The sequence below is a fragment of the Gavialis gangeticus genome, unplaced genomic scaffold, assembly GCF_001723915.1.
Source record: "Gavialis gangeticus isolate Ggan-Ray unplaced genomic scaffold, GavGan_comp1, whole genome shotgun sequence".
Lineage (NCBI taxonomy): Eukaryota > Metazoa > Chordata > Crocodylia > Gavialidae > Gavialis > Gavialis gangeticus.
In genome coordinates, this window is record NW_017729012.1 from 1,885,177 (window position 1) to 1,892,440 (window position 7,264).

Sequence of the window (7,264 nt, forward strand, 5' to 3'; positions counted from 1 at the left end):
TATCTATAATATATATAGATATAGATATATATTTTGTGCTAAATTGGTAAAAGTTACCATTTTTCTTCTACAAATATTAAACCACCTCTAATTAAATAAAAAAGATGCATCTGGATTGTATCAGAATACATCTCTCCAGGGATTTTTGAAGTGCCATCACTGGAAGTCAAGGCAGAAGTTCTTATTTTCCATTCCAGCTCACCTATTCCTTATAATAATAACAATGCTAGTTCTTATGTTTGCAGGGCATAAACACAGATTGAATTTTATTAGCAGATGTTAAGAGTTATGAACCCAAAGAGATGACAAAGTCAGTAGGGAAATGCAGATTGCCCAAGCAAGGCACTAACATAGGAGGGACAAGGGGTGAGGAGGGGAATACAACTAGGTTACAGAAAATACAATGTTAGCAAGGTCCTACTGTAGAGTAGGACCTTGCACCTAAAGTAATCCCATTAACCAGGAGAGTAACATACTGTGGGGCAGGTACTGGTTCTGTGCCTATAGAAACAGGAGTGCTATGACGTGTAATTCCCATTTACCAGCCTTTGGGCAGAAAACATCCACAGTCACTACTGAGAAAAAGGAAAAGACAAAAATATAGCATCTTCCTCAAAGAAAAACACCAGGGTATTTATATTATTGTATTTTACCAGGCCTAGCAGAAATCGGGGTGGGGTGCATTCCCATAGCAGCCAGTTGCGCTTAAAGAGACTGTACAAAATAATCCACTGTGTCATGGTCTGTCAGAAGTAGTTCTCTTTGGTGACTTGAAAGTCTGATCTCATTGTATTTTTGAGTTAGTTTTAATGGAGGCTAAGTATTCCGGTGACAAGTCACCTGGAGCCCTAATGAAACAGAGCAGGGTGTTTCATTCTTGTAATGTGACAGAAATTGAAAATCATTACCTCACTTCTCGACTCTCTTATTTTGTTAGACATGACCTTCAACGAGAGATAATGAGAGAGAATTTCTTAGGAAAATAGCAAGGAAATGAGATGCCTCATTTCTCCCCACCCTCCCCCCAAAAATGACCTCTTTTTTGTCTTTATCCCTTTGTTATCCCTTTCCCGTCTTACATCTTTCTGTGGATTTATTTTCATTTTATTTTCACTCGTTCATCATTATGCTCATACTCACATTATAATCAAGGGGAAAATGATTATATTCAGCTGGGTACTATTCAACAGGACTACTAATAGAATCAGGATCTGGTCCTAAAAATTAGTAGCTGATTTTTGAGTAGCATTCATAGATTTTAAAGCCAGAATGCACGTCTAGCATGGTGCTACTCCTGTAGCACGCAGTTGAATTAGAGCATTTCTTAGAAAGGCGTCTGGACTACATTTAATGACAACAAAAGGTGGAGAATTTACATCTTTTCAGCAATCTCTTCCAATGATTAATTGCTGTAAATGTCAAACAGGTCATCTCATTTCCATTTTTGAGCGTTGCTCATATGAGCTTTAAAACTGGCTCTAAAGCAACTTGAACACCAAGTCTAGAGTAGTCATCCAGTCAACCAAGAGTTACTAAGAAAATTTGAAGGGCACAAACTTGACAATGTGAAATGATAAAAGCTTTGAATTCTGCAGACTTCCTAAGTCCACACACGTACCAGGCCTTACCTACGCCTGAAAATGTTGGCTGGTGTATTGCCGCACCAGTTAAATCTTCTAGCGTTAAAGATGTAACTTTAACCAGCCCAAAAGAACTTTTTTGCTGATATGTACAGCTTTTGCTGCTATGTGCATATTGTAAAACGAAACATCCCTCTGATCAATGGTACTGCATGAGCCAAGTTTCCAGTGTAGACCTGGACTGAGTCTCTCACACTGCTGGGTGACTTATTGTTCTTCAACAAGGCTGAGGTAGTATCTAACTACCAATATGTTCCTCAGCCGCATGCTAATTGTTTCCTGTCCGGCAGACTTATAGTTTTGCTCTTCACCCAGTCAGAGGCCACTTTTGCTGCTGTGAGTGGACGTCACAGATAGGGATACACAAAGCAATTTGGATAAATCTTATTTTTAAAAGCAATCTTCTTCCAACAGACCAACATTCTCAGAAATTTGAAAGAGGACTGTCTTTTAATAAGGGTGTTTTCAGGCCTCCAGCAGTTCCTGAGTGAAGCTGGGACCAGAAGTGTCAAGATCTGATAAGAGAGACCTAGCCAAACCTTAACCTGAAGGGGATGCCAGAAATCTCACCCAATCTTGTCCAGACAAGATTTCCAGGTTGACATTGCAGACCCAAGGGTTTTAGGGAAGCAACCAAATGTTATCCACACTAGAGCTCTGCAAGAGCATGCCTGTCCCACCTTTGTGCAGTGTCTGGCTTTGCACATACCAAATCCTGGAAATGAGGCAGCGTAGTCACCTTGCAGCAGTGGTGACTGGATGACATTAAGCGTGTCTGAGACGGGGAGCTTAAGAACGGTGCGGGGGCAATCGGAGCAGAGTCGAGTGAGTCGTGCTTCACTGCAGCATTCCTAGGCTAGGCACGGAGGAAGTGTATATGTGCCCTAGGACAGCCATTCATCACCATTTATGAGAGGACTACATTTTAAAGCCACACACTTCTCAGTTGCTGTGAATGAATGATTCAACCTACCATGTCACCAGTCGAGGGATTGGGTGAAAGTATGCACAGCACCCGCCTGCAAGATAAATTTAGGGCCCTTGATTTTAAAACTACTCAGCTTCTCCCCACCTAGCTCAGTCCATCTGCAAGGATGAAGTGGTTTGTGCTCACTTTGTTCTATAGGATGCTTAAAAGGAGAGCCAGCCCGCTGCATCCTGAACTCAATGGCGAACCTCTTCTTGACACAAGAGGTGCAAGATAAAGGCTGGTGTCCCTGTTCACACAAATGTCCCTGTTAACACACAGCAGGAAGGACAACTTCCTTCCTTCTCTTGAAGGTGAGCAATGTAACCAACACTGCATTCACGGAAGAACCGAATGCTCGGAGGAACCCCAACAGCGGCACTTTGGAAGAGAAATACAACTTCAAAATTGCTCCAAAATTACTCTAACCTCTCACTTGTTGGAGCTGTCAGGAAACTTTCTCTGGGGACAAGTGATAGCTGTGGACAGCAACTGCCTACTGTAGGGTTTCTTCTTTCATCCTCCTCTTAAACAGCTAGTACTGGCCACTGTTAGAGGCTTGATATAGAACTAGATGGCCCACTGGTCTACCCCACTACAGCACCAGCTATGTTGTTCTGTATGTCTGAGCAAGTATCCCCCTACCTAGCTAAACGCTATTTCCTATGATTCAACCAAGGTCCAAGGGGAGTTCTGTTGGCTTTCCTGTGCCCCAGGAAAGCAGCTATCTGAGCCCCCATCAGCAGGGAATTCCACCAAAGGGTTAAGCGTGGGATAAAACAGAAGGACTTGGCTTGCACGTATGAATAAGAAAAGTTTTATTTCTTATCAGTGCCGCAGCTGACTCACTGCGGCCATTTAGCAGCTTCTCCAGCATACGTCAGATCTCGGGGGAGTCCACTAACACTTATTGTGCAAAAATAAGCGCCTTGTCACAACCATCTGTTCCCCTGGTTTTGTACTTAGAGGGTTTGTCTACTCATCCGTGCCCTCTCTCTGCAAAGCGCACTAGAGTAATTCAGCGTGTTGTCAGTGCTGCAGCATTGAGATGTTTGTGAACAGAAGCATTTGTGGGAATTAGAAAGGTGAGAAATGGAAAGGGTAACCGTGAATGAACAAGACTTATCTCTTTAAAAGTCTGATGCTGTAGTATGCCTGGTGCAGGTTTATAAGCCCTGCTATTCCACGGCAGGTTTTTTACTATGTTATAATGACTATATAAAGTATATGTTTGCACTTACATGTCAGATCGGATCAGATCCTGGCCTCTTTACGTTGTTCCAACAGTGCACTGCAATTGTAATACCCACTGGGGGACTTCCCTTAGTGACAGAGAGCTGGCTTTATGCCACCCATCTCCCACGATCTATAATGTACTGGACATAATGAAAGGAAAGGAACATGATCAGAATATCTTTGTGCTCCAGCAATCTCCAGCTAGAATAAAACCTCCCCAGGGGCCATTACTATTTTGTGCTAATTAGAATAACCCTGAGATTTTCACAAAGCATGCTGAGGGCTCCCAGTATATCCAGGGATCAAGGAGGCACAAAGGCATCCCCTTTTTGGCTCTCGTCCAACAAACCGTTCTTCGTACCAGCATCGCAAGGGTTGGATCTCGATGGGGAGACAAACAAAAATAGGCCAGTCTGTTAAACATGGGAGGGGAAAGGAAATAAAATATATTTGAAACATTATTGAGAATATTTTGGTTATGTTTTTAGCTTTGATATTGTTAAACTGAATTTATTGTTCCTGAAACCTGTTAACTTTGTTCTGCAAACAGACAATTGGCCTCTGGGTATTCTCATAATGCAGAAGTGGTAGTGTCACTTAGTGCCAGTGATGGATCTTAGAGTGGACACCTGTCTCCACCGACAGAAATTTAGCAAAACAGTGAAATAAAAGGGGGTAGGGCATCAGATGCTCTGTAGTAACTATCCACGTACCTGTTCTTACCCTTTGGTAAGTGGAGGTTAAACCATTTGGTTTAGGGCTAAACATAGCAACTGGTTTAGGGCTGAGCTCCTGTGGTTTATCTTTCATTTACTCTGGGATAAGAGTGGACACAGAGAGAGTTGCTGCCAAGCAGATGGAACACAGTTGGCCGCATCTACACGTTCATTAATGAACCGTAATTACGGCACCATAATGGGCGCTACTGCGCATTAGTACTGATGACCGGTTTTTGTGACGCTAATGCACAGTAGATTAGCGCATTAGCATGGTTTTTGCCAGCTGCGGTAATGAACAGCAGAACTAGTCTACTGTGATGTTAGCATCTCACGTAGACACGCCGACTCATGTTGCCCCTTCTAATTCACTGTGATCTGTTTTCCCTTCCAGACCCCAACTCCACATGAGGCCAGAGAACAGTAGTATTGCTATTGTGATAGCAATACTACTTTTCCAGCATGGACGAATAAGATTTTCAGAAACATCTGAGGGAGCTAGGGACTCGGATTTCAATAGTAGTTGGACGGCTAACTTTCTGTTCTGCCATATAGGTTAATGCTTATTCATCTACCGTCATTCATTCTCCAGAGTCTCCCAGTCTCTCAGATTTCACTGCATTGATTATGATATGAAATGCTGGTGCATTTCAAGTCATGTGGAGTTGCTCAGGGCAAAGCATATTACAGGTGTGACACTTGACCCTGAATCACGTCCGTGATTATGTGAACATCTGCACTGCAGTGCTTATTTGCAGTTTAATTATCTCTATTACAACAACAACAAAAAGGGGGTTAGCAGTAGAACAGAGACGAAATTAAAGTGACGTATTCAAAAGGTTTGAAGTCCAGGTTCAGTTCAGCAAGTACCCAAAAGCTTAGATCCCATTTGATCTAATTAAGCAGTCAGCAAACATTGCTGACTTTCAAGCATGGGAATGTCCTGGTGCAGTCTAGTGGAACATAATATAATCCTGGCTAAGAGCAGCAAAATAATAAATCAGAATTCATGGTAGGGGTGATACCTTTTATTAGACCAACTAGATTTTTGCAAAAAAAATTCTTTAATTGCAAGCTTTTGGGCACAAGCATCCTTTTTCAGGCATAGGGGAAAAGATTGTAAAAGTTCTCCTGGGTAGAAATGAAAGTTCATATTTCTTTTCTCCTATGCCTGAAAAAGGGTGCTTGTGCCCAAAAGCTTGCAATTAATTTTATTTATTTATTTTTTTGCAAAAATCTAGTTGGTTTAATAAAAGTTATCACCTTTACCATGCATTCTGATTCCTTTTTCCTCTAGACCAATACAGCTACAACCTGGATACCTGGCAAAATAATGAAGTAATGGTGTCTTCAGGTTGCCTATCTCCTCTCTAGTCTCCAGTTAGCTGATAACAAATCAATGGTCATTTCTATCAGAGACTAATTTTAAACAGAATTTTCTGAACAGCCTGGGCGCTGTATTGCAAGTGATTCATTTTAATCATCCATTGGCATTTCTAAAGTCTAGATAAACTGTAACGCAGTTAAAAAATACCGTTTAATGGAAAATTACTTTCTAATTAAAGGGGGTGGGTTCTACAAGTTTTAATTTCTTTGAAAATTTTCAGGATTTTGTTGGTGTTGAAACCCCCAAAATTTCTATTTGGAGCATTTGCTTTCCAGTAATTGAAAGTTTAGGGGTGCTCGGCTTTCTATTTTTCAGCGGAAATCTACCTTTTTTCATGAAAATGTTAAAGTTTTCTTTGGAAATTTTTCAGGAGACAGAAGGTTTCTTCCCCAACTGCAATATTTCACTTTTAGATAATAATCCTTGTTATGATGTCACCCACTTGCCTGAAATTAATGTTTAATATAGGGAAAATAGTTAATTGGGAAGAATAAGGAAACACTCCGCCTCTACCCAAGCTCTTAAATTTATTTGTAAAAGTGAGGTTCAACAAAATATTTTTGTTTCTGAAACTAGTATTGTCATCTTGACTATCTTGGTATCAGACGCCACTAGATTATTTGCTAGTACGAACTGATTCATAGATTGCAAGGCCAGGGCCAACATTAGGTCATCTTGTCTGCCATTTTGTAAGCAGGTCATGCAATTTTCTTTGCGCCTAATTACTTGCATTTAACCAAAGCATACATTCCAGCATGGCATCCAGTGCAGATCAGTCAAAGGTAGTATAACTCTTGTCTTTTTGTACCAGTAGAGAATTCGGCCTATAATTCACAGTAGAAGCCATATAAACTAAAAATGGGAAAGACCTGTCATCTCCTACTGACTGACCCAAAGTCCATCAAAGTTAGTGTGGGGCTTGCCATTGATTTTGGAAGGTTTTGAATCAGACCAATTGAGAGCTTTTACAATTGACAGTTTAATTATTCAAAGTTTTCCCTTGGAATTGCCTTTTTTCTATAACCAGTCAAATTCTTCCCTGCTTTCACCACTCCATCGGTCCCATCTAACATAGTGTTATCCAGTATCCGATACTGTTACACTGTTTCTCTTTCTTCCTTTTATTATAGGCATTGCAGTCTTAACACACTGTGTATTTTTGTTATTATTATTATTTCATAGATTTACTAGATTTTAGGGTCGGAAGGGACCAATCAGATCATGGAGTCCGACCCCCTGCCCAGAGCAGGAAAAAGCGCTGGGTTCAGATTATTATTATTTAAAGCAAATTAAAAAGTAAAGGGTTGGGGGGGGGGGG

The 7,264-nt window shown here is 41.0% G+C and overlaps 1 long non-coding RNA gene across 1 annotated transcript in view; it reads right to left on the reverse strand.

Moving 5' to 3' along the window:
- Positions 1-1,143: 1,143 nt before the first annotated feature.
- The window catches only part of LOC109293208, a 13,963-nt gene continuing 7,842 nt past the window's right edge, over positions 1,144-7,264 (reverse strand). Inside the window, exon 3 of the long non-coding RNA XR_002096265.1 lies at positions 1,144-4,256. This is a non-coding gene — a long non-coding RNA (uncharacterized LOC109293208). The remainder of the gene's footprint in view (positions 4,257-7,264) is intronic.